The sequence below is a fragment of the Ostrea edulis genome, chromosome 7 (assembly GCF_947568905.1).
Source record: "Ostrea edulis chromosome 7, xbOstEdul1.1, whole genome shotgun sequence".
NCBI classification, from domain to species: Eukaryota; Metazoa; Mollusca; class Bivalvia; order Ostreida; family Ostreidae; genus Ostrea; species Ostrea edulis.
Genome location: NC_079170.1, coordinates 67,300,817 through 67,308,751, shown reverse-complemented (window position 1 = coordinate 67,308,751; position 7,935 = coordinate 67,300,817). Strand labels below are relative to the sequence as shown.

The window sequence follows — 7,935 nt, the reverse complement described above, 5'->3', positions numbered from 1 at the left end:
TTTCTATACAGTTGTATAACTGTGTGAAGTCAATGTTATATTTTAATTTAGAATAATATTGAACTGATTAATTGGAGATATTAAGTGTGTTATACATGTAGCATGCACTAGATATCCAAATGATCAACTTGACTTCTTCTATTCTTCAAAGGATCATAAACGTGGTCAGGAAATAAATTGCCAAAAGACAGCAGCATTCCTTGCATGCATTTACTATCATGTCCTCTCCTAAATATTTTTCCATGATACCTCGGGGTTAGGATTGGGACACAGGATGTACAGTACATACAAGATGTACGAATATCCACTGTTTGTACACATACTCATTTATGTACATACAAATAAAAAAAAAAATAAAAATCAAGTATGGTAATGGTTTTAATGGAATGACGATTAAAACCTTAGGCAAAGACTTAAAAACATAGACTATGAGTTTTTCTAATCAAAGTTTGTCGTATAGAAATTTAACCAATTCAAGGACTTATGCTACGTTTCTCTGAAATAATTTTCATCTCCTTTATATAACTTACTGCAGTATATGTTAGTTGACTTTGTATTTTTACTTGCCACAAACAGGAACTCATCAAAATATGTTAACTCTAGACTAAATCAAATCTGAAAATTTTGTAGAAACATTTTGTTCATGGTACCTTAATTGTACCTAAAATATCACGAAACATTATTTTTGTTTTTATTTAGAAACGTGTGTGTCTTTAATTGCAGCTTAAATATACATGTGTTTTTCAAGCCTTATAAAATTCGATTGTAGTCTAATGACAGTTGTTTGAATCAATGTAATACTATATACATATATATTTTTAGGTCTATGGGTACAGTGCTGTAATGGCGTGAAAAAATATTTTATGAAACAGAGAAATGTTTATCTTCTATTGTCATGATTGTGTAAAAGGACAAGCAAAGGAATGATTAAAAATATATGGCAGGACGGAGAATCCAATCCAGGACCTGTAGTCTGGTACTCTACCCAATGACCATTCCATGCTTATGGTCCATCTGTTACAATGATGTCATCTTATATATTTATTTATTCATTTGTTTCATATGGACGTTCGCCAGTAAGATAAAAAAAAAAACATTTTGATATTCACCAACATAAAATTTGTTGCAATATATGCTTCAGAAATTAAGTACATGCATTATCATGCACACATTTATGTACATGCAAGATGAAGATAACAAACAATGATCAATCTCATAACTCCTATAATCAATACAACATAAATAGTTGGGCAAGCACGGTCCCCTGGACACACCAGAGGTGGGATCAGGTGCCTAGGAGGAGTAACTTTTTAGATGAATTTCCATGCTAGTATAGCTCTTATTAGCCGCCTTATGTTTTTGAGATTTGATCCCTGACCTTGCTCATGCGCAGATTGCGTAGGGAAAAACAAAGCGAGTCACAGCGAGAAGTATTGACAAATTAGATTACTTAATTACGGCATTACATTATTAGAATGAGTGTTTACTACAGTACAGAGACAAGTTAAGAAATTATGCTTGGATCCGTTAGTAAACGAGGTGTGTTCGGTTGACAATGTCTCAAAATAGCCAGACGTTGAAATTTATTGTTATCGTGTTGATAATCCTGGACAATTCACTCGGGAAACTTTAAAAGCGCATTGTTCCGTTGAAGCTTATAACTTTTTCCATTACGGATGGGTACATACAGTGTACTATTCAGACCTTGATTGCACCGATAAGCGTTTTTTAAAAGCGAGAGTAAACAGGTCACAGGCTGTATTGGAGAAACCACATGAAGCTTGGGTGTGAGTTAAGAAGAAAGGTGGCAACATCCTTAATGCTCATTGCACTTGCAGGGCGGGGTAAGTACTGTAAATCCATTTAGTTTATCTTTTGATATGAATAAGTGTGGCAGTAAATGTATCAGTTTTTTCATTACTGATGTTGACAGTTATGTCATAAATGGCAAGGGTTACCCCAATATGGCCAATCATGAATGCAATATTGTTAATATACAAAATAAGAAATAATTTTGCACTTTGTAACTACTCTGTTGTTGTACCCCTTTTCAAAGGAAATAGTTCAATAGACTACTCAATATTTCATGAGCACGTTCAATATTGAACATACATTTAAACTGATTCAATAACAAAATCTTGAAATGATTACATGTTATACTGCAAAGTTTGACACAAACGTGTTCTTACTTTGGCCATGTTTGTAGACAATGGATCCTTAGTCATTCTCAAATTTCATTATGCAGACCATCATAAGGTCCTGTAGACTAGATGTATGATCTACCTATTACAGAGTATTATGTGGAGCATCCCATTATATTGAGTTGCTGGTGTATTATGTATGTTGAAGCGTACACTATCAGCCCCTATAGTCAACAGGCTAGTTATCATTATCTAATTGTTCACAATGGTGTAAAATACTAATACTTCGGCGTCATTTTACAGGTTTGGCGAAGTGTGTTCCAACGTTGCAGCCATCCTGTTCAAATTAGAGGCAATCGTGCGCTTAGGATAAAATAAAGTATCATGTACGTCAATGCCATGCATGTGGAATCAGATTTTCACAAAAAAGATATTTACTGTGACTAATCCCCAGCCTAACCCACCCATATGAAGATCTTTACTGCCACGTCTGCTCACATCCTTTTATAGTTCCGATTACTGTAGCCTCACAGAAACTGAACTTCCATCTAAATGCCAGGAAGTGCTTCAGGAGATACTGATCTCTGAGGAGGAAGCAAGTAATCTTGAAAAACTCACTCGTAAGTTCAGTCCGTGCGTGCAGTGGTCTGCTCACCGCTCAGGAAGATTGACAACCTCGAACTTTCATGGTGTTTATCATACTAATGTTAGCAATCCGAGTGTTACATTAATCCGAAAGATCATGAACTATATGCCCATTGTGGAAACACCAGCCACCAAATGGGGAAAATCTAAAGAGGAGACAACACTCAATGAGTATCAAGGATCTATGCAGAAGCATCATTCGGGATTTCTTGTTCGTCACAGTGGGCTCGTTGTTAATTTTGCCTATCCAACACTAGGAGCAATTCCTGATGGCGTGACTGACTGTCCATCCAGATTCACGTGTAATTTGTTTATCACTAACTCGCCCTCCCCGACATGGTGAGAGAAAAGTTAAACATCCAGACGGATTGATCCCTACTAAAACCTTGATTGTGTTGTGTCTTTTGTAGTCAGAATAGGTCTGTGTTCTGGCTTTGAGGTTAGATCAAGGAATATTTCGGTGCATTCAATAACGCAGCTCAGATAAGGCTATCTGAGAAAAATCACATTGCTGTTATAAATGTACCTATGTGTACTTTGCACCATATGACGTCACAATGAAAACGTACGTCACAGCGTACATGTTCTGATAGTTGTATCGCAGGGAAAGTGCCATACTATGTTGTCGTTATTTACTACTGTTATCAAGTGATAAGCTGTATACGTGAAAACATATCTTTTCAAATGATTATAAATCATTCCTTTATGATATCAAATCATTCTCCATTTTTAATATATAATATGCACGAAGGTGATATCCATGTTATATTGTGACCTTGAAATCGTCCCTAATCTGAATGACTGATGCGTTTAAAAAATCCCTCATGTACATACACAATCTCATACTACAGAAACAGTGGCAAAGTTCAGGTTCATCTGCTTAAAAAAAAAATGATTTTTTTCTGATATATAATCTAAATATATCTATGCGTTTGAAAAGTGCAAGGATCAATTTCTGTCTTGTATATTAACGGTATGATATATATAAGAATGTGGACAATCCCGGTAATTCGCTGATGACTGTTGAGATGCTGTTTAATTATAGGATGTTTAATTTGAGTATGCATTTGGTCCCAACAGTTTTCATGTTAAGGACTTATATTTTTTTCTGAGTATATCAATAAAAATTCAGCTTGTTACACACATGGACCTGAACTTTTGTTCAAAAGTAGGGCCTCTTGCTGTTTTCCAAAAATAAAGTGTTACGTTATATTCAATTGACTTGATGGGAAATTACCATGAGGGGAATTTACGGTAACTCAGTCACAGTCAATATATGGGTAGTATCGTTTCGGTGTTTAACCATAACAAGTGAAATGATACTTATGAATGTGAGGTGCATTTTTACCCCATGATTATTGTGCATTTTACTATGGAAGCCCTTAACTTAGCTGCGAACGCATTTCACTTTCCTGAACACTTCATTTTGAAAAACTTCTGGTAACTGACAAACAGCTGTTGCTGGCCATGTCACAAGTCCTCCAGTTGATAAATGCAGTACATCCAACCAAGCATGGAATATGTTGGTAACTGAAGACTGGCTAATATTGAATATGTTGGCCAGGTCATGGTGAGATTTCGCCTCAGCTTCACAAGAGTCAAAAGTAGTTCATCTTTTTTGGACAGCTTGGTTCTCCTCCTTTTCACCTTTGTCACAGTTTCCTGAAACACAGCTTACAAAGTTTCAAAGTTGGGAAATCCTGTGTAAAACTTTACTCTGTGGTCATCCCCTTTGATGTTTTCACAACTTAATGGGGTTTTTTGGTCATTTCATCTATCAAAAGTTTGTTTTACTCCTCCAGTGTCTGTAATGAGCTCCTAATTTTACTGAGCTCCCTTGACTGCTGTTCTCACATTTCCTGTAAACGTTTTTCTTTTTTCTTTAGTTGTTCACACATTGCAGCATGTGTGTCACACATAGTCTTTTAAATATTGATTAGCCACAATAACACTCGTCATGATTGGAAAAGAAATATCCGTATGTACGCCTGAATCACACACAGAGGGAGTTGCCGTTTGTGTTGATATTCCCTCAGGAGCACATGATTGGGGGTCCAGGCGTAGGAATAATAGGACTTGTTCAGATTCATTCCTTGAAATGTTCTCTTTCCTTTCCACAAGTCGTTGGTGGCGTTGCACTTTATCTGTCAGAACACTATCTGCAACCATACAGTGGGGAAGAATGATGGCACATAGTCAGGGTTCGTTGGCTCACGGGATGGCTGGCCTAAAATACAAGAGGTCTCTGAGTAAATTTTGTTAAGGAAAAATATCACATCAAAAGAAATTCATATCCATGATGAACAGCAGAGAGCATGTAGAAATCAAAAATTACAGTTTTGGTAGAAAGTTAACTGAAAAAAAAATGTAAAACTCCTGCTGGACTTAAACCCATGACCTACATATCAGCAGTCGCCATGTTAACCTACTGTTAGCTACTCGACCAATCGATTAAATCGAAAAGGAATATAGATGCCTAGTTGTTTATATTTTCATTCATGCTCTAATAGGAAGTCAGCCATTATGACAATGCAACTCTTCTATTCCACATTGTGATTTGAATGACTAACTTTATCTAACATCCACTTCATCTCTCATACTAATAAATCGGCAGCTGCATCACGAATTTAGACCGATGCCTTGCTTTGGACTGTAGCAGTGAGGTTCCAACTTCTGCAACACGCCAATATACATGTATGCGTGTAACCTTTAAGCACCTGTGGACTTATCTAGACTCATACATACAATGCATATTTTATGTATCAGCTGATAATGCTGAACTTTTAAAACGTAATCACTTACCACTTAATCAATATTCAACCTTAATCAGTTTGTTAATGTACTTAAAATACATACTACATGTGACTTGATGAAGTAAACAAATCACCTTATATGTGTAGACATGAAGTATAAAACACATTAGTTAACAGACACGTAGAATAAAACTAATAAAAGACAACTCGGAGGTGAGAGTGCGATATATCAAGGGTAGAGGTCTCATTTCTAACATGCATGACCGATTCATGGCGTCGGTATCTTGTAACAACTACAAGCTTACGGTTATTTCCTCTATGTACCATAAAGGTACGTAATACAAGGACAGGAATATTTAGTAACATCTGAAATAAACATAGAATAAATGAAATAACTTTATTTACCGCTTATAAAATGTTTGGCATATATCCTCGAATGCTCTGAGGGTACCCATTTGTCTCTTTTAATGGTGGAAACCCATTTAGATCTCAGGTGAGGGTAGTCGGAAGAATTGCAAATCCACACCAGGAATCTTTCTGTTTTTACAACCATAGGCATCATCCTTGGAGTTTGGTAATATATGCCATCGTCAACTTCCCATATTTATGTTGCAACATTCCATTATAACCTACATATGGTGTTTATATATCTCAACTGATTCGATACACAAGAGCTTGTTCTGCGTATGGTCAGTTCTTAATCGAGGCAAGCTACTGACAAACAAGTTGATGGTACAGGGGTTTCAACAGTATCGATTGAAGTCAACATTTCGCAAATGCTATGGTCGTTATAACGATCTAGTTCGTCAATACAACCTATCATTGGGTTAAATGCTATCTGACGTGTTTCATACCGATTGTTAGGACGTTATTGGCAAACTGATTTTGACTGTGGATAGCTCCGTTTACCTGATCAGGATATAGGCCTCACGGCGGGTGTGACCGGTCAACAGGGGATGTTCACTCCTCCTAAACACCTGATCTCACCTCTGTTGTATCCAAGACTCAGATTTACTGTTTGTACACGTAAAGGTAGAGTAAATCTAGACGTAGCTTAACGTTTACGTACGGGATGGTATTCACTAAAGACCAGGTAGTCCAATGGGGTAAAGTTTTGGTTTCAGGGTGGGACCCAAATCATTATAATGATTATTACTGAGTCTCTCATTTAATGAACTTCTTTAAACTATCTGATGCAGTATAAAAATCAATTGCACATTTAAGAAAAGCAGAAAAGGGTGTGCAAAAAATGGTGAATTGTGCAACCCCAGGGTTTTGACGTTAGAGTTGGTCTTGATATCGTTTAATGATAATACATGTATTATGTAAAGCCTTTCATCAGTGTATACACTTATTTTTATACTGTTGCTGAATATCACAGTTTAGCTTAGATATTCAGAAGAGGATTTTTTCCCTAGGTTTTTTACCCTTGGGTAGGGCTATCACCGTTCCAAACATTTTCGGGTCGGGTCGATTCTATTTTTTTTTCGGTTTTGGTCTATATATTAACTATTTTGAAAATCTAATATACAGTTAAAATAAAAAAAAATCTTTATTGTATTTTGTTGCAACATTACTCGAGGACGTGGACTGTGGTTTAGACTTGAAATCATGAAACATGATTGTCACTTCTACTTGTTTCCATTCCATGCTTTCAATGTTTTGTCATTGACAATGTTGCTCCTGTGGTGTATTTTCAATGCGTCTGTCATATTTTACATACTGTCATTATTTACAGTTTTGTCCAAAATGCCATCATTTTAACAATTTATCAAAATACAGACACCTTTGAGGAGTTTGATGACATTTCGTTTAAACGGATTTCTAATAATGATTCTATTTTAAAAACCAAAACCGAAATACGGAAAAACGAAACCGAACCCGACTCGAACAGCAGAACCTGCGGTTTTTTGGTTATTTCGGGTACCTCTTCCAGCTCTACCATTCGGACTAATGATACTTATAACTAGTACTCAGGTGACCGATCAGGCCTTTGGGCCTCTTTTTTAGAATCCACATTGATTTGCACCACTTCTGGCATATTTTGTGGCACAGTACGTTTGAAGTATATTTCAAAACTTGGTAAATGATCTCAGTATAGTCGAACCTCGTTGCTACGTTTCTCATTTTTTTTTACGTTAACGTAAGACTGCATGAGGGCAACTGTGAACAGAAAACCGTGAAATGCAATGAAAACATCAACTAAAAATTGTATAGTTTCCGTAATAAAAGGGGGTGTTTGTTTTCCCCTGTCTTAAAAACTTTCACGCTCAAATCTATTTACAGCTAACCTTAAATGTCCATATTTATTCGTGTCCTTATCCTTTCTTTTCGTTATTACTGGTGTAGAATCATGATATACTTTGGTTTTCTACGTGATGTGCATCTGGCAGGTA

At 36.3% G+C, this 7,935-nt stretch overlaps 1 pseudogene; it reads right to left on the bottom strand.

The window, feature by feature from the left end:
* Positions 1 to 4,636: 4,636 nt before the first annotated feature.
* On the bottom strand, positions 4,637 to 7,484 carry LOC125656354 (uncharacterized; annotated as a pseudogene).
* Positions 7,485 to 7,935: the final 451 nt, after the last annotated feature.